The following is a 19,708-nucleotide window of genomic DNA, read 5'->3' on the forward strand; positions in this document are numbered from 1 at the left end:
GGGTGAGAGCCCAGAGCCCAAGAGAAGGAGCTAGGCCTGCGATTCTGGGCCCTTCTTCCAGCCTGGCTCTCCCAGTTGTTACCCATGGTCCTGTGCTGTTCCTCCGAGGACATACTGGTCCTGTCTTCCAAATTATACTGTAAACTTTTAAATGGAGGCCCATAGTAGGACCTCCGCAGGCACGTGTCCAGTACACAACCTGCACAACCATTCACAGCCCACGACTCCTGACCATCCTCTGTATAGCATGTATCACCATGGTGATTAAAGAACTAATGTGTAACTCCTTATTCTCTGCTCAAAGAATATGAATTGTCAGGGGAGGACCAGGCCCTGTCTATCTTATTACCAAGCTGCAGCTCATCCCCTAGCACAGTATCAACACCGAATAGGCACTTGATAAATACGTGTTGGAGTAAGAAACTCATTCAGCCGCTCACTCACGCCTTTAATTGAAAGGACTATGAAGCTGCCCCAGAGCTGAAGGTGAGCGTGCTCTGTTCTGGTCCCAGGTCACGCCTAGCTCTCCCCATGTGCCTTTGAGCAAGGCATTTCCACTCTCTAGGCCTCAGTTTCCTCATCTATACAATGGAGTGTGGGGGTAGGCTTTCCGTGCCACATTTGCGTGAGGCCGAGGGACAGCACTTCCTTACATTTTGTACCCCGGGCACCTCACTTGCTTTACCCGTGTCCCGACCCTGGTTCTCCATGTTTTCTCTAGTTTCTCCCCCGTCTAAGTATATGGGTAGTGCGCAGCAAAGCGAGGCAGGAGGACTCCCAGGCAGGGTGGTGACAGTGCCGCAGTTGGGAGAGGAGCTGTTACTCCTGGACGACATCGCTGGGAGGGGAAAGTGACACTGACAGCGACCTTCACCCTGGACAGCAGTGCGGTCAGAGGGCTTGTATATCAATCTCTTTCCCTGCAGCCTGTCCATGAGGAAGGAGGCGGGTGATCTGCCCAAGGTCAGTTACCAGGTGCCCCGGCCAGGACTGAACGCTGGGCATCCGGGTTCGAGGCCCTTCAGCCCTCAGTGCAGGGTGGCTCCTCCAAGCCTGGGGCACAACCAGTTTCAACTGGCAGAATTCACTCATTCTTCACTGAGGTTCTGGCAATGCCCTGCTGTGTGCCCCGGATTCCTCTTCTTGGGGGGCTGCTGGTGGGGGGAGGGGCAGCAGCCTGCCGATGGTTAAAACACAGACCACACAAGGTCCCCACCGCAACAGATTCCTCAGGAGGAGCACAAAGTATCAGAGGAAAAAGAAGTTACTTGGGAGGTATGGGCAGGGGCCCTTGAAGAACCGCTGGGCTTATGGAGAGAGATGGGGGGAAGCATTCCAGGCAGAGGAGACAGCATCTGCACAGAGACCCTGCTCAGGGCTCGAAAGAGCTGGGTGTCACATGGACAGTGAGCTGGCCGGTGGGGACCTGAGCCCCGAGGGAGGCACCAGTAACAATCAGTTCTCAGGAAAATAAAGAACCCGTCTGCAGCTCTCCTGTCTGAGCACCTCTCCCCATTATATCTCGGCCTCGCTGGTGTATGGCCTGCTGCTGCCATAACACATGACCATCCCACTTACTGGCTTAAAACAACACGAATGTATTATCTTAGACTTTGGGAAGTCAGAAGTCTGAAATGGGTCTCACTGGGCTATAATCAAGGCGGCAGCTGGACCCCATTTCTTCTGGAGGCTCTAGGGGAGAAGCCACTTTCTCGCCTTTTCTAGCTTCTAGAGGCTGCCTGCATTCCTTGGCTCACGGCCCTTTCTTCCACCTTCAGAGCCATCAGTGGCGCCTGACAGCGAGACTCCTGGGTCCCCATCCACATGTAAAGGCCCTTGTGTTAGCACTGGGCTCAAGTGGATCCTCCAGGAGAATCTCCTGTTTTAAAGTCAGCTGATTAGCAACCACAACGCCATCTGCTACCTTAATTCCTCTTTGCCGTGTAAAGTGATGAATTCACAGGTTCTAGGAATGAGGATGTGGCCGTCCTTCGGAGGCCATTATTCTGCCTACCACACTGCATGGAACACATCTCCCCCATATGCAGCTTCGAGAAAAAGGCAGCCCGGGCAGAGAGAGAATGGAGACAGGCATGGCGGGGGTGGCGGGGTGGGGATAGAAGCAGGCAGACACACACTCACACCCTGGAAGAGGCAGCACTGGCGGCAGCTTCCTGGCTGTCTGCTCAGTGTACATCACCCTTGGAAAACTCATCATGTTTCCACACTGAACCGGGCACGTGCAGTTTCCACAGTGACTGCAGGAGCAGAGCCAGAAATAACCCCACTGAAATGGAAAAACATCCCTTCCTCAGTGTTCCACTTGCTCTTGCACACTCAGTCTCCCCATCACCGTGCACTGTGGGCATGGGACGCTCAGGCAGGTTCCAAGTCGGAGGCCCTTCCAGGGCTTGCGGATGACGTGGGGTGCGTGCCTCCTGTAGCCTGGCTCTGGGCTGGGCAGCATAGGTGTGTGGATTTGCCCCCCGAATCTGAGTGTGGGGCTGAGCTGGGCACCCTTGCCTCCGCACCACCCCTGGGGAGCTGGGAGTCTCCTCTCCCCCTCAGCAGCACTGCCCCTGAGCTGCAGGGCCCTATAACGTGCCCTTCCTTCCTTCTCTGACCTCTGGCCACCGAGCTCTCGGATCCATTGCACACCCCATTGGGTCTGAAACGCATGATGCTCTCTCTCATTTTGTCCCCTCCTCAGGTCTCTGGGATGACTCTGGGCCCTGCCCTGTGGCAGCCTGGCCCAAAGAAGGAAGCATCCAGAGTCCCCTCTCACAAGCCCAGCTATTCCCCGCCCTGCCTTTGCTCACCACGAGCCCTGCCAGCCTGCTCTGCGTTCCTGCCCTGGGAACCCCATCTGGGAAGCTCGGTCCATACCCTGCTGCCTCCCAAAGACCCCTCCCCCCTCCCCAAGGAAGTTGTCCTCTTAGAACAAGATCTCATCCCTCGTAGAGGCTAAAAAATTTGCTGAAATATATAGACCAACAAATGTCTGGGCCTCACTGTCCACACCATATGCCACGGTGTCCCTAGGGTCCGGGGAAATCTCTGCCACAATTTCTCATGTTTTGTATCCTATTCTGTCAAAGGAAAACAAGAATTAACACCTTCTACATGCTAGGTGCTGCGCTAAGTATTTTGCATGCACTGGTTAATTTTATCCTCACCTCAACACAACTATTATCATGCCCATTTTATAGAGAAGAAGCTGAGACTCAGAGAAGGCACACAACTTGCTCAAGGTCACACAGCCAGAAAGTGGTAGAGCCCAGACTGGATGGACTCTGTGTGCCAGACTCCAGTGCTGAGGCTGTAGTCACTATGTCTCATTGGAGATGGGGGATGGGGGTGGGGAGAGGAGACACACAGCTGACCCGTCCTAAATGCTAAATGACTCGCTTCCAAATTGCCTCCTAGAAAGCCCTGAGCCATGCAAGGCGTTTCCAGTTTTGTCTCTTTGTACGTATCGTGATTCAGTGTAAGATTTTATTTGGGCTGAAAAGAAGTGAGGAGTGGGGGAGGTTCTACTATTTGACAAGTTTGGAAATCGTTGGCTGTTGCCAACCCTATCCTTGTACTGATGACAAGCCCAAGGCTCAGAAACAGACACGACTTGTCCACGGGCCAGAGCGCTCCGCCTGTTACTCCTGCTCCTCAAGGGAACTTCCACTTATCCTCCATGCGGCCCCTGCACCCCCGGCACAGAATGGAGAATCAGATGTGGTGTGGGTCCTGGTTCCTGCTTTTCCAGGGCTGCGTACTTGACGGCTTGGCAGGGAAAGCACCAGCCTCTGTTTCCTCGTCTATAACGTAGGACCTGTGTGGGCGCCCTGGAGCAGACACGCTGTGTGCCAGTCACAAGCAGTGTATTGTGATCACGGACAACAGAACTCAGCCCTGAGCCGCTGAAACAGAGATGGAGCGCGCCTATACTTAGAATCAAAAGCCTCCTGCAAAGTCCCAGCTTTGATCTCACCACGCCGTGCCTTGAAGCCACCCACTTGACTTTTCTGAGTCTTACTCTTAGAGATAAAAATGTCTCCGTAAGCGGTTGGTATTAGTTTCAAATGACGTAACGCATGGAAATGCTGGAGGCACAAGCATCTCCGGGTCGTGGCATCCCAGGCGCTACCCGTCCCACTGTCTGATTCTGTAGCTGGGCCGGGGGGCAGGGCCCAGGAATCCGCATTCTCTCAAGACCCCCACCCCCCACCATAATTCCATGGCAGGTAGTCAATAGACCACACTTGGAGAAATCACTCTAGAAAGCGCTCAATATGTGTTTGCTAAATAGACGGGTCCTTGAACATCTGTTGAGCTGCACACGGCTGCAGGAAGACATGGGCCAGAGGAAATAAGTAATTTTCTCCAAATACATTTCCTGTGAAGTCCAAATGATGGGAATTGGGTTGGGGCTTCTAGGCCTGGGAGGATGATGCAATCACAGCTCCCTTTCCCAAGAAGCGGAGCATGAGCCCTTCCCGGCAGACCCGGGAGAGACCTGGCAGAGGGTCATGCCCAGCGCCTCAGGATTAAGTATGGGGGGATGTTCAGGGGGCTCTCTGAAAACTAGCTCCAGACTCTGTTCTCTTCAGCATCTTCATGCAGACAGAAAAGAGGGAACTGAAAATATGCTCATTAAATCTGCATCTGGCACCCAATTTGGCAAGGTTGCCAAAATTCTGTAAGACTAGAATTAAATTAGCAAGTTGGAAGTAAAATGATTTTAAACAGACATGATGGAATTCATCAGGGCCAGGTGGAAGCTAGTGGGGGAGGGGACCCAGGAAAGCCCACATGCCTGGGGGGTGGGAAACCCTGGCCATGAGCAGAAACAGAAGAGAAAAACATCGGTGAGCAGACCTGACTCAAATGATAAGATTTACCCTGGGAATATGCTGGTGACAAAGCCAAACCCACAATGGGAGGTGGGGAGAGGCTCCTTTGGGAGATGGGAGGCCTGGCTGACAGCAACCAGTGAAGTATGGCTGCCATTTAAAAGGGACCAATAAGAAAGGATCTAGGGAACGGCTGGAAAATGAGGCAGGGTGGGTTCTCCAGATCTGGCAGGCAGTTAGTGTGTTGACAGGGCTGTAATCACCAATGCATGTTTATTAAGACTGTAGTTGGGCGTGGGGGCAGGGGAGATGATCACTGAAACGGACATGGAAGGGAGCAGGGGGTGGCACAGAGTCTGTGGAAGGAGGACGAAGAGGATGGAAGCATTTCTTGGGGACTTACTAGGCATGAGGCATTGTTAGATGTTTGTCAGGTATTATCCCATTTACTCTTTCAATCATCCTGTACTGTAGAGATGACTCTTTGCTCTTCATTTTCTTGGGCTTGCTTTGTTTCTTTTGTATAAAACTGTTTTTTTTAAATACAGAATTATTTAAAGTAAAAAGTGGACAAGCCCCCCCTTCACCCTCTCAAATTCTACTCCCCATATGAAACTATGACAATCAATTCCCTATGTTCCCATGCTATTTCTATGAGCACAGAAACATATTGACATGTGTATACACATATATAATCGTTCCAATTTTTCTGCATAAAAATAGGATTCTATTAAACATATCACACAGGGAAACCTTTTTCCGGGTGAGAATATATTATAAATGCCCTCCCATATCAGGATCTGTAGATTCATTTCTTTTTATTTTAAGTGGCCGTAAAGTATTCCAAGGCAGAAATGCACCATACTTTTTTTAAGCACTGACACACTGTTGGACACTGAGGTCATTTCTAATTTCTCTATACTGCGAACAATGCCCTTGTATGTATCTAGCTTTGTGTACATGTGTTTTTCTATAGCTGGGGAATTACTGAACCAAAGTAGGCATGTGCATTTATAATTTTCATTGATACCAGTTCAGGCTTCAAAGTCCCCTTGACTCTTGCCAGTAGCCAGTAGCTCTTCTCTATCCTCTTACATTTTTGCCATCTATAAGCATTTTAACTTACAATCCTTTATTTTTTAGTAGCTTGAGCATTAGTCATATGTTTATGGAACATTTTCACTTCTGTGAACTCCCTGTTTATATCTTTTGCACATTTTTTAAACTTAGCTGTGTTTTTTGGTAATGGATGGGATTTTCACAACTAATAGCACCAACTAATACACAGCTTTCTAAGCACCTGGCAGGGTTCTAGGCTTCCCACAAGCTTCACAGCATTGAATTAAAACCCTAAGAGGGAGGTGGCAACATCAGCCCATGCTCGCAGCTGAGGAAACGGAGACTCAAAAACTTCAAATAACTTATCTGAAGTCACACTCGTCGATGACAGTCCAGAGTCTGAGGGACTAGCTGAGCCAACAATTCCATCCTCAAATGTTTGTGACGCTTCCTGCCTCCCCACCCACCTCTGCCCATCTAACCCAAAGAGAAAGAAAATCCCCCTACACTTTCACTTTCCTGTTACTTATCCTTTCCTTTATCTGTGGTGTCTTCATGAGCGCACTGCCCTCATATGCCAGAGAAGGAAACTGAAGCTCGGTTTCTGACAGTGGCAATCGTAAAACAGAATGAACCCTGCCCCTGAGATTGGACATCAAGATGGTTGGGGACTTGCCTCGAGGAGTGAGGAATAGGATTCGGTGGGGACAGGATGTCAGCCTGGGGGTAGGAGTCAGGGAATGTGAAGACTGAGGTGGGGCCCAGGCCAGAAGGGCTTCGAAGGGCAGGCGGGCAGTTTACTGGACCCTCCCCAGGGGCAACGTGGAAGGGGGACAGGCCGGGACCAGAGAGCAGGGAGAAGGTCAGCTGAGCTAGAAATCAGCATCACATTAAAGGGGTTCTCCTCTAACCGGGCGTGGCCACTGACACAGCACATGGATCAGTAAAGATGCTCGCCTTTCAGGGTGACAAACACACCTGTGTATATGGAAATGCTGGGAGATCCCTTGTGCCAAAGCCATACTTGACAAAGGCAGAATTTTGCCCTTTAGTGGTATTTTTTAATGAGGTTCTTTTTTAGCTCCAAAAACACCAATGTCACATGTGGGTTTCTGGGTTAGAGACCCACCACTGAGTTGTCACATGGGCTTGGTAATACTTCTGTCTCCCATGAACACAGCACACAGGGGAAGGGAAAGATCATTTGTATGCCATTTGTCATTTTTCTTCTGAGAAAAAAGAAATTAACAAAATCGGGGGAAATGTGGGAAATTGACATGCTGAAACTAAATTGACATGTTAAATGAGTCACGATTTAGCATTCATTTTGTGTTTTTCGACTTTGACCTCAGGTAATTTTAGTGCTTCCCAAAATGTTTTTCTGTGGAACTCTAGTCCAGCTATTCCTTTTACATACATACATACACACACGCACATGTGCATTGAGCATATACATATATATTCTCGAATCAATCAAGATTGCAAAGCTGCACACAAGATCCACCTCCACACACACACACACACACACACACACACACACGCACACACACACTAGTCTGGAGCTTTCCAACGCACTTTCACATATGAAAGCCCCAGAAGTCCTGCAGCATAAGGGCCTGTAAACTTTCTCCAATTTACTTGGCTAGAGCACTTTTATTTCCTCCCTATAGCAACGCCTCTTTCCATCCTGCAGCACGAGTGTTCTGTGGAACACACTATGGGAAATGTTGGACTTCTTTAATTTCACATGATCGGAGCCCGCTTAAAATACACAGCCCGTCTTAGAATGGCTATCCTACTCTTTTAAACATTAAATGCTTTCTAACAGACCCATGATATGGTTTCCTGTCCATCTGAGCATCTTTGCCTCTCCTGTATTTCAAGGTGACACCCAATGCCCACTTGCCAAGGCGATGCACAAGTCCTCTGGAAACCATTAGGACACCAGGTTGCCCAAAGGGACTAAGCTGTGTCTCTCGGCCGTTGCATGGGGAGCCTGGGCCCATTGCTTGTTCTGAGCCCAGTGGTTTTCAGCCAGAGGCCTCCCAGAGACTCACTCAAGGCAGCTCACTTGTTTTGAGAACAGGGAATTATGGCAAGGAGGGACCGAACCTTGGAATCCCTCGACCTCAGTCTCTTTCCTTCACTCCAGGAGACACCCTTCCCTGTCCCTAAATGTCTTCTAACGTAAAAGAAAACCAGATTACCGTTAATGCCCTTCCAGTTCTCTCATTCTGTTCTCACAACCTCACACTACTTCTTCACAGCCATTAGTCACAACGATTCATACAGTCACATGTTAAATCGCTACAGATAAAACTCGGTTTCCATTTGTCTGCCACAGCATCAAGTGAAAATGAGTTGGTGAACTTTCATCACATGTAAAGGGTGTACTTGTTATATAGCCTAAAATATTGGTTATATGGTAAACTAGAAACTCACTGGGGGGCAGTGTCCCAGGGAAATGCCTCCAAGAGAACATTCTTCCTTGAATGTGGTTACAGGCATTGGTTTATCATTTTGTTCCTTCTCACACAGGCGACTCTAGACCGCATGCGTGGGGTAACTGGGAGCAGCAGTGAGTCAATTACTCAGTGACCCCTTACGGCTTTCTTAAGTAACCCTGAGGAGGCCAGCTAGTTGTGTATGTGGATTTCTTAATTTATTTTTAAATAAACTTTTCACTTTGGAATAATCTAATATTGACAGAAAAGTTGCAAAGATAGAAGAGGGTTCCCATATACCCCTCACCCAGCTTTCTTTAATGTTAACATTTTACATAACCAAGGTACATTTGTCAAGCCTAAGAAACTGACACTGATAACATTAACTAAACTACAGACTTTATTCCTATTTCACCAGTTTTTCCCTTGATGTCTATTTTCTGTTCCAGGATTCAATCCAGGATCCCATATTGCATTTCGTCATCATATCTCCTTGGTCCATGGATTTATTTTTGTTTTCCAGAAATAAATATCATCCTTGACTGCATGCAATGTGGTATGCTGGGTACGCAACTGCCCTGTAAGGAGCAACACAGCATCTGATGGGCAGCAGAGTCTGGGTTTGAATGTCTTACTCTGCCCTTACTTGGGATATGGTCCTGGGCTTGTCACTCAGATTCCACATGTGCAACATGGAGATGATACATTCTATCTCGTTAGAGGGCTGAATGACGTAGTCTATGTGGACAGGCGTTTTGAAGGCTTAGAGTCAAATTCACTTAGAGCCCCATGAAGCTCACTTATTATTATTGTTAGTGATGGTCATGAATTAGACTTGGTGTCCTGGGTCTAACGTCGGACAGTTCAGAGTCTGAGTTGCCCGGCTGAGTTGACCATTTCAGCCTCAAATGAGATCTTTCCATACACCCCCAGGTATCCCATAGAGAAAGAAATTTCTGCTTAAATTAGTCTCAGCTCAACACTTTCTTCATGGCTCTGCTCAGATGCCACTGTATCACCTTCTCCGACCATCCTCCATACAAGAGCCCCCCCCGAGTCCCTCCCCTGGCATTCTCTAACTTCTTATCCTGCTTGCTTCTCTCCCATGGCATGTATCCCATTTGCCACACTTCCCTGCTCCTTTGTTCATGGTACGCCCGCCTTCGCTAGTTTATAAGCTCCAGGAGAACACTGACTGTTGTCTATTTTGGTCACTGCTGTATCCCTGCTCCTAGAATAGTGCCTGACACTGGTACGTGTGCAACAGGTATTTGGGAAATGAATGGCTGGATGCTCAAGTTTTACTTGCCTCCATCCTAATAACCTAAAAACAAACTCTTCATATCCAAACATACTGTTGAATTCAAATTAGAGGGAAGCTATTGGGGAAGCAGGTAGCTTGGAGCCTTTGGGTCTTCTTGAAGAAAGAAAAAGGAAGTAATGCCCTTCTTTTAACTTAATTTAATGCCATTAATGCCCGTTCACCTGCCTCCTCTCCCATGAGCAGCTCTGCCAATCAGAAACCACAGTGTTTTCCTTGTCCAGAGTCTGTCTGCTGGTCACTCCACACAACCAATTCCAGAGGGCCCAGGCTGGGAAAGCTGGTGAAATCTCCACACCTCACCAGTCCATTCCATTACTGTGCTCACTCAGCACTTGCACATCTAAGGCCTGCAGGCTTCTCAGAGCAGGAAGAAAACCAGGGGCTCCTGCTTGCAGAATGGCCTCAGTGAGGACACTGATTCAGAGAGGGGAGGGAACTGACAAATGACACATGGTGACTTAGTGGCAGGTCCAGGACAGAATCCAGGACTCCTAGCTCCACAGCCTGGTCCTGATTTCTCTTCGGCTGGAACCTCTTCTCCATGCCCACTATTGACCCAGAGGTGTGTGCTTATTTCCTTGAGCTCCAATATGGCTGTCTGCCCACCCCTGGCCATTCTGGGTACTTGATAAGCTTGGGCAGAGATGGGTGGAGATGACTCTCCAAAAGCAGCAACACATAGAACAGTAGAGCCAACAGCCAGACAGAAAGGAAATGGGGTCACATTTGTTGAGAGCCAGGTCCTGTCTATCATTTCACTTAACACTCACAGTGCCCTGCAATGGAGGTGTCATAACCACATATCTACATGAGGAAAAGGAAACACAGAGAAGTTAAGAAATGCAGCAAGTCACACAGCAAGTCTGTAACAGAGGCAGCAGCAGAGTGAAGCTCCTCCTGGTTCTGAAGCCCTTGTTCTCTGCTCCACGACTCTAGCAGAGATCCTAAAAACCTAGACAGCACCCCAGAGGGGGTGGGTCCTAAAACAACAAAGTATTCCCTTGTTGAACTAGTTGGAACAATCCCATTCTAGAGCTGAGGAAACTGAGATCTGGAGAGAAATGCAGCTTGTCCACGGTCACATGCCCAGTGAGTGGTTGGACCTGCTAGACTCTGAGCTTCTTGACTATGTCGGCCCTCTCCTGGTGCTTAACCCAGAGCTGAGGCTACCGAAGGACTCAATCGACTGTTGATGAATAAATGAATGAACGACAGAGTAGGTTAGAAGTGGAACTTCCTGCGACTCCCACAAGTCAGGTGTTTCCCCCATCACTGCCCTAGACGTTGGCCTCAGGCTGATGTAGGTAAACACAAGCCTGAACTCAACACTGGCCTCCACACCTCATGTCCCCCTCTCTGAGTCCATGGATCGGTCAGAGGTGCAGGCAGATGACGGAGCTGGTATTCTTTGGCCCAGGCACTGGTGTTTATGACATGGAGGGTACCCTCGTCTCAAAAGTCTGGTGTTTGAAACAAATTGGTTCATTTTTATTTAGTAGCAGCCAGTTCACAAATACTGCAGTTGTTTTTATCATTCATTTTTCATTAGCGACTACAATTATTGTTTGCTGTTCACCTACTATGTAGCAGGCCCAGGTATCTCATAAGATAACTGACACAGATGGTCTCCTGTAAGCCACACAGCCACCCTGTAGGTAAGTGTGAGCACTCCCGTATTACAGACAAAGAAGCTGAGGCTTAGGAGAGATAACGGGACGTGGCCGAGGAACGTGCTAGAAAGCAGCACAGGCAGACTCAGGCCTGGAGGGCTCCATAGAATGTGCTCCTTCCATACGGTTTGTGTGCACCTGGGACAAGGCGGTCAGAGCCACAGCTAAGGAAGCATGGACACTGGCAGCAGACGGAGGACCTGCCAGACTTCCCGGGCACCCAGCTGGTGCGGCTTCTCATCCCTAGCCTGACCTTCCAGCACCAGGTGCGTCTCCACGTGCCCAGATGCCATCCCCAGAGGCTCTGAATCAGACAGTTGAGGTGGAACTTGGCTCTTCTGTTGAAAGTCCTCAAGTGACAGCAAAGGACACCCTTGGTTAACACCCACTGCTCTCAATTCTCAGGATGTCATTTTCTCACATTCACATCCTCTTCTAGAAGGCTCCAAAATGTTTCTTAAGAAATTCATTTATTGGTTTATAAAGAATACCACGCCTGAGAACCCAAAACTTTATAATACTAGGATTCTCAACAAAGCAACACTGATTCTTATCATCCACCAATGGGGTGTGAAGGTCTGTCTATTAATCGTGACAATTATTCCCAAACAGTGTGCTATTTATGAAAAGGACTTTGGAGCCCAAAGTCCTGGGTTTGAGCCCTTGCTCTGCCCTTTACTAGCTGTTCAACCTTAAGGCAAGTCAATTGAACAAAATAGTTATTCAAAGCCTACTATGTACCCACAAGCCCTGGGCTGGGAAGACTAGAGATACAAAAGTGGACCCCAAAAGCCACGATCTCTCTTAGCTCTGAGTTCCTCCTCTGTAAAATGAGAACAGCTCTTAAGTGTGTACAATGAGGTGCCAGGACCCCGGACAGGCAGGTTCTCCCTTCACACCCCCACGGCCTCTGGAGGTAGGTGCTCAGGTATCCTGCTTTGCAGCTGAGGAAGCAGGGACTCAAGGGGTCATGTGGCTTGGGTGAGCCTGCAGCCACGTGTGGCAATGTCTGCGCTCTCTCCATGTCCACCATCCCCCTCGTCTTGTGCCCTCCCCCACTTGGCAGATGAGTCCACAGAGTGAACGGGATAATAGGAGAGAGTGCTCTGCAGCCGATCAGGAACCACACAGATGTATGACATCATGGTTATTAATAATGGAAGGAGCACAACTAATTCACGACCCCTCCAGATGGACCACCTGAATTGTTATGAACCTCCTGCAAACAGAGCATCACATTCTATATGGTAGACCGGGGAGGGGCCTTGGGAGTCCAACCCTTTCCTCATTTATAGGGGTCGGGGGTAGACACGATGGGGAGGGCAACCTTCTGAGATAGCAGAGAGAGCCCCTCCCCACCCCCCACAAACCCAGGACACTCTGAGTTTAGCTACAGTGATCGAACCATAAAGATAATTAGGTCCCAGATCAGACACCAGAAATTGCCCCTCCACAGGGCATTGGTAAGGGAATCAGCAGAGAACTGCAAGTGGAGCCTCACCATGGGCACTCAGCCCATCTTCTACAATGCCCCAGGCTTTCGTACCTGCTCTTCTGCTGAGAATACGCTTCTCCCAAACCTTCGCATGGCTGTCATTTTTACGTTATCCAGGTCTCAGGATACATGTCAGCTCCTCAGAGAGGACATGCTGGGCCCTATCTCTACCTTCCCCCATTCTCCCTCAAGTACACACTACCTTGTTTGAGTTTCTCCATAGTGTGTGCCATTAGGAAGCATTATGTTGTCCATTATTATTTGTGCTCTCTCTTCCCACTGGAATGCAAGCTCCCATGACCACAGGATTAAGTAGTTTTCATTGCTATACTTTCCAGAAAGGAGCCTAGGACCCAGCAGATACTCCACAGACATGCTCAGCAGATCCCCCTGGATGTTGGCCTGGGTCACAGCCATCCTAGCGGCCAGCACTCACTCGCTCACTCGCTCACTCACTAAATGCTTATCAAACCTCTCCTCTGTGCCCGGCGTTCTGCTGGGCACTGGAGATTCCAATCAAATAAACGAGACAAAGTCCTTGCCCTGACAGCTTTGAGGGTTGATTGAAACAAACAACACAGTAGAAACCAGACTGTAGTAGTCACATCATGTAAGACGGAAATAGCTGACCAAGAAAAAAAAAAAAAAAAAAAGGTAAGGGAATAAATAAATATGGCAGAAAATGGGAGAAATAAGGAAATACTGAGGAAATGCAAACAGACTGGCCCTGCAAGGGCTTCCCACTCAATACTCATCTTTGAGAGTCGGTGCCAGGCACTCCCACCAGCTCTGAGAACCTGGGGACTAGGGAACATGCCCTTTGCCACAAGTGCCTCCTGGCTGTAGCCTGGTGCACAACAGGATGTATGTGCATGTGGGAGAATGTGTACAGAAGCAGATGTGTGTGTATATGGAAGCACGTGTGTGCATATGTAGGAGAATGTATGTGAATGAGCGTACAGGATGGAGTGTGCGAGCATGTACGAGAGTGGAGGGAGAGGGAGATCTGTGTGTAGAAGTGGTGTGTCAGTATGTAGGAGTGCACGCATGTGTATGTAAGTGTCTGATGAGTCTGGCACTGTTGCTGTCCACCACAGATTCCACATCTGGTTGAACTTGACATGCTAAAGTCCCCAAAACAAATGGCACATAGTAGGTAACTGATCATTATTTAATTCATTCCACAATAAGTCATTTAAATTCTTACATTTCTCAAATTCACTCTGCAGAGTGTCTACATAAAGCAGCAAGACTGGTTTCAAGAAGAGAATTCTCAACTTCTAGATATAATGGAATGTGGTGAGAGCACTGGATGAGGACTCTGGGTTCTGGTCCCTGTTTTACTACTATCTGCTGGTGACCTTGGGCCACTGTTTATTTAGCTGTGTGATCTCAGATGAGCCACTCAACTTCTCTGGGCTTCTGCTTACTCTTCATTAAAGAAGGCAATTATAACTTAGCTCTCAAAGTTTGGTTGACACGCTACAACACCTCATCATCTCTTTTGGTAACCCCTGAGGTACTATTTCCTGGAAGAGCAAGCATGTGTAACTTGAAAATGGCTAGAGGGTCAACTAGGGAAATGCTGGGTTTGACAAAGTTGAACAGATTCTTTTATTGTAGTACTTCTCAGAGCCTTTAATTTGCCAGTATCCATTATGCTTGGCCAGAAGCATGACAGAGAGCTTGCAGCATTTGCCAGACTTACTAGAACAGGGAAACCTTGACTTGTGGCACAGCTTTCAGAACTAATGTTCCATGGAACGCACTTTGGGGACTCCGCTAGCAGAAACACAGGACACATTGATTGCAGATGACTGAACAGAAATGGTGTTCAGTCTCCCTAAGTCACAGAGCAGAACCATGGCAAATGCCATCCCAGAATCATCCAAACCATAGTAACTGACAAAACGGTTTCATTTATATGATGTCAGTTCTCCCCGACAACATTCCTCTGAGGACCCTCATTCCCATTTTTCAGATGATAAAATGCAACTTGAAAGAGACTAAGGAAGCTGTCCAGAATCACGAAGTGATGGACCTATAACTTGGCTTTATCAGTTTCCTCTATGTCTTTGATCAAACCATCAATAAATACATTATATGCTCCACAGATACAAGCAATTGTAGCCACTGCGCAGAGCCCCCTGAAATATTCTGAGGCTGACACCACCTGCACCTGTTCTGCACCCACCATTACTCCTATCTGGAGCGGGGGCTCCCTGCATTGGTTAAGGCAAGGGGAGGCTGCTGGGAGAAAAATCCCATGGAGTAGCAGCTGCTCAGGAAAACACCCAGGCTGTGAGGCTGGGAGTAACTCCCTTCCAGTTGCCACACCCTCACAGCCCCTCTAGGTGGTACCCCCAGTGCCAGGTGCCATTCTGCAACGGGGGTGGGGGGGGTGCGGGAAGGGCCAGAGCAATGCTAGTTTAACTCACTCCCAATAAACCTGAGAAGCTCAAGGTTGGTGGCTCTACAGTCTGAAACTGCCACCAGCTCCAGGGGGAAGCGTGGCCAAGGCTGCCAAACCCATTCCGCAGTTCCCACGGGTGTGCTGTGTCCCACCGTGTATGAGAGTTTGAGGCCTGAGAGGCGTGGCGGGTGGAGGTCTGCTGCGGGCACAGGAGGCTGTGTACGACAACGGCGAGTGCAGCTGTGCCAGGCGCGAGTGTGCGAGACAAGTGTGAACGCGGGAACGCTCGTGTCACCCCAGGGCGGTGACACCACAAGTGATGTCGGGGAAACGCAGGCGGAGAGCCTGTGCACCAGGCAACCCCAGTCTACAGAGGAGTCCCGGAGGTCCCAGGAGTTGACACCAATGCGCTCCTGCACCCGCGCCCAGCCCTCTCCCTCGGGCCCGGCACCCGCCAGTCCCTCCATTGCTACCCGGGCCGGGGCTGCTCGCCGGCTTGGTGGTGCCGGGTTCCGGGGGCTGTCAGGCCTCGGCGGGGGAGCGGGGCGCGGGCGCTCACTGCTTACCTGCGGGCGGCTGCGGCTCCGCGGCTCCAGGCTGGGCTGCGCCGCGCTCGACTGGGCTGCGCTGGGCTGCGCGCCCGGCCTCCGCGCGCCTCGGCAGCGCCCGCTCTCTCGTCGGCTCCGCCCGACTCGGCTCCGCCCGGCGGTGCCCCGGGCGCTCGCTGGCGGCCCACGCGGCGCGGGGTGGGCGCGGGCGGGCTGGCGGGCGGGCGCCGGCGGCGGGCGCGGCTCCGGGCCGCCCCGCGGCCGCTTGGAAGCTCCTTATTTGGGCAGTGATGTCAGGGGAAGTCGCAGGGGCCGGACCACCCACTTCTTTCCATTCACTCCCTAGAGTTTCCTGTCGCCTAGCCCGGGGGACCCCGGTGCCCGCCCTCCTGGGGCGCCTCTCTGCCCGCTTGGCCCCCGCTCCCGCCGCTCTAGGGTCGCCAGGCGCCCTGGTCACGGTGGGCCGGGGCGCGGCGGACGGGCGGCAGCCCTTGGAGGGTCTGCGTCTGGGGAATCCCCTGCTCCCGGCGGCCGCGGGGAGGGTCTGCGCGGCGGTCTCCTCGGTGACAGGCCGTGTCATTCCGGGCGCCGCCCCTCCCTCCGCGCCCGCCCCGGCTCCCGCGCTGTCATTTCCTCCGGGGCCCTCCGGGGAGGGCAGTCAGGGAAGCCCCGGTCGCCGCCGCCGGGGCTCTGCCGCTCACGCCCCGCCTTGGCCGTACCGGGGCCCTGCTGCGGGCGTCCATGGTCGTCCCCAAGGTGCGCGGTCCCCGCCTTGCTCCCCAGTGCCAACCCCGCTCCGACAGCTCCCAAGGCGGGAATTCGTCTTAATGAGCCCTGAGCGGGCGGGCGGGGCTGGCCTGGCACGGGCCTTCCTGGGCTCCAGCCTGGGGTGGGGGGCAACCCGGGGCTTCCCAAAGGCCTGACTTTACCAGAAGCTGCCTGATCCCAGGTCTTGGGACCTGAATCACACATGCTTTGGCTGGTCTCCTTTACACTTGGGGCAGCCCCCACTCAGGCCCTGACCTGCGTGCCTCCTGAAGGAGCGGAATGGCCAAGGCCTCCAGACCTCATTAGGATATGTGTTTTACAGATTCTGAACACTGAGGTTCAGACACATCAGGTGATTTGCCCACCGCCAACTCAGCAGAACCAGGGCTGACCCTGGCTTTGGCTGACTCCAGGCCTGGCCTCTCCCCGACTGGAACAGCCTCAGAAGGTTATGGGGCCTGAGGACAACGTCAGGACTCGACTGAGACAAACTAAGTGCCCGGGATGCCAACCGAAGGAGGCACTCCCCCTTCCAGTCATCAAAGTTCAAGGACCCACCGGGTGACTGGTCTCTATGCTGACCAGGGCATCCAAGAAAGCTTCTTGGAGGCCCCAGGCTTCCTCTGGCTCCAAAGTGATGGCTTCAAATTCAAGGCTCCACCTGTCTTGGGAGTGGGTTTCCTCTGACCAGAGGCCACCCGGGCCCTGGGGATAGGGCTAGTGGCCCTGGGGATTTCTGTGCTTTCTCCATACAACAGCTTCCAGCAGAGCCTCCACCCTCCCCCTAAAGCCGGAGCAAACAAACCCCTCCCAACCACCACCTTTAATGGAGGGAACCCCGACTTCCAAAAGGGCACCACACTACGTGCTGCAGCAGGAAGCCGTAGCTCCAGGGCTTGCAGGGAGTGAAGGGAGGTGTGACTGCAGCTGGACAGGGAGGCTACACCCTCATGTGCACAGTTGCATACCTGTTGGCCAGTTGCCAAGCCTCCAGCTGGTCTGTTGATCACCACCATGCCACCCTCTCCCATCTTCCATCAGCTCCCAGAGCCCAATCCCAGCTCTAAGTAAGTCGTCCTCTTTCTGAAAAAGCCACAAAGAGAAGGACCACACTCCCTGGTCTGACGTACAAGGCTCCACTGACCAGCTGCATGTCCTGTATCTCTGCCCAGCCCTTTGTGCCCTCTGCCCATCCCCCTCACCCCCAACACAACCTTACACCAGCTTTCACTCCATGGGTTCTCTGCACAGACTTTTCCTCTATCTGAAATGCCCTCTCTACTCTTCCTGCTGTCCTTCACACCCAAATCAAGGCTGCCTTTGATACAGGTCCTTCCCTTGATTAGGGCAACTGGGACAGGGGGCTCCCGGGACAGGTTCTTGCCCTTGACTCCACTCCTACCCTGCCCCTAATGCCCTGTTTACCTGAATGGGAGCAGCTCCAGGCAGGAGAGAGAAAGTGAGTGTCTTGTTATTATTCATGTGCCCCGAGGAGTGGATTTTGTCATTTGCACAAAGGCTGAGATGACAGCTTTGATCCTGCCCTAGGATGAGTCGCCTCTCCAGGCTTTAAGGGGTGACCATGGAACTTGCCAATGGATCTGGTCATCTTCCTGTGCTGTCACAAGCAGCTCAACGGTTCCTGTCTCTAGAGATGCCTACCACCCAAATTGCAGTCAGCTGGGAAAGACCGCCCCTCTCTTAGATTGGGAATTGCAGGGAACTTGCAACTTGGTACTTCTCTCCTGCAAGGACTGATTAGTTTACAAATGTTTGTTAAGTGAATGAGTGATGTTGGGTGGGGAAAGGGTAAATTGAAAGACAAACTAATCATAGGAGGGGCAGAACGGTCCAGCTCAGAGCTGTGACTGGAAGGTGGTGTTCTCCACTAGACTGGACTGGATGCTCGGAAAGCTGGGCCAAGGTGCCATCCCTGGATGGCTGCCCTGCCGAAGCTTGTTCCTTGCACTGATGCTTTGTTCCAACTTTCTGTGGTTTTGGATTGTTTTCCCCCTCCTTTCTCTTGGCAAAATCCTGTGCAGCCCCATCCAGGCAGCCTGGCATATTCCCATCCCAACCCCCAAACACACAGTCCTGAACTGGCCATAGCAAGGTGGAAGGGAAGGGATGAAGAAAAGTACAATTTATTGAGCATCTGTATTGTGCCAGGCACGGTCTCACTGGATTTCTCTGACCGCTCCAAAGATCCTGCCCTTGACCCCTCAAGCCGCACAGGCCCCAACCACCTGTGGCCATCCTTTAGGCCAGGAGTGTCAGCCTGGGAGCCTTCACCCAGCTCCTCCCACAACCAAAGCTACCTGTCCCCACCTTAAGACTCAATCCCCTAACGAATTGCCAATTCTCACTGGAAGCCAGAAGGTGTCAGGACATCAGCCTCAGAGCTCAGGGACACAGGGTGGAAACAGGCAGGCCTGTTTTAAGGCCAACAGCCTGAGCCTGACTCTGCTACAGGAGCTACCACCCCTGCCCCAGGGCCCAGGGCACCTTTCCACCCAGTAGCTGGATGGGCCCCAGGTTACCAGGCAGGTGGTGCCAGGTGCCAATTCCTTCCTATCAGCCCATCCCCTGCATATAACTGGGCCAGGTCTTGAGAAATTTCCAGAGCTTGACCCTGGGGGCCTTCCCACATTCCTTCATTCCTCAAACATGAATCAGGCCCCTTCCCTGTTCTGGGAACATGCAACACACAAACCTGTGTTCTGGGAGCTCCATCCAAGGATGGAGACTGGCAGGTAAATAGATCACCACAGTGCTACTTGCGATGCCCCACTGCTGTTCGCCAGGCCTGTGGCAGGGCAGGGGGCATGCACATAGGTAGGGAGATAAGATTCATTCTACTTCTGGGGCCCCAATGCAGAGAGACCATGGTCCAGGGGTCCCAGGCTAATTGCTAAATGCTTATTCCCATGGAAATGCTACACACACACACACACACACACACACACACACACACACACACACACGGCTTGGTTCTGCTGTAGAGCCCACATCCTTCTGTAGAGACTTCACAGGCTAAGAACGATGAGAGCAGAGAGCAGGGTTGGCATCTGATCTGTCATCTAGGAGGCTGTCTCTCTGTGAACTTTTGTTTCTAGCTCCTAACAACCAAATTACAGATT

The 19,708-nt window shown here is 51.3% G+C and overlaps 1 protein-coding gene across 7 annotated transcripts in view; it reads right to left on the bottom strand.

The window, feature by feature from the left end:
- HIVEP3 (HIVEP zinc finger 3) overlaps window positions 1-19,708 on the bottom strand; it is a 437,757-nt gene that overhangs the window by 107,307 nt on the left and 310,742 nt on the right. Inside the window, exon 1 of one of the 7 annotated variants that reach the window (XM_074334521.1) lies at window positions 15,819-16,060. The exons of the other annotated variants lie outside the window; for them this stretch is intronic. The gene's annotated coding sequence lies outside the window, so the exon portion shown is untranslated. Of the gene's footprint in view, window positions 1-15,818; window positions 16,061-19,708 lie in introns of those variants that run through there. 7 annotated transcript variants of the gene reach the window in all.

This window comes from Rhinolophus sinicus, linkage group LG06 (genome assembly GCF_036562045.2).
Source record: "Rhinolophus sinicus isolate RSC01 linkage group LG06, ASM3656204v1, whole genome shotgun sequence".
Classification (NCBI taxonomy): domain Eukaryota; kingdom Metazoa; phylum Chordata; class Mammalia; order Chiroptera; family Rhinolophidae; genus Rhinolophus; species Rhinolophus sinicus.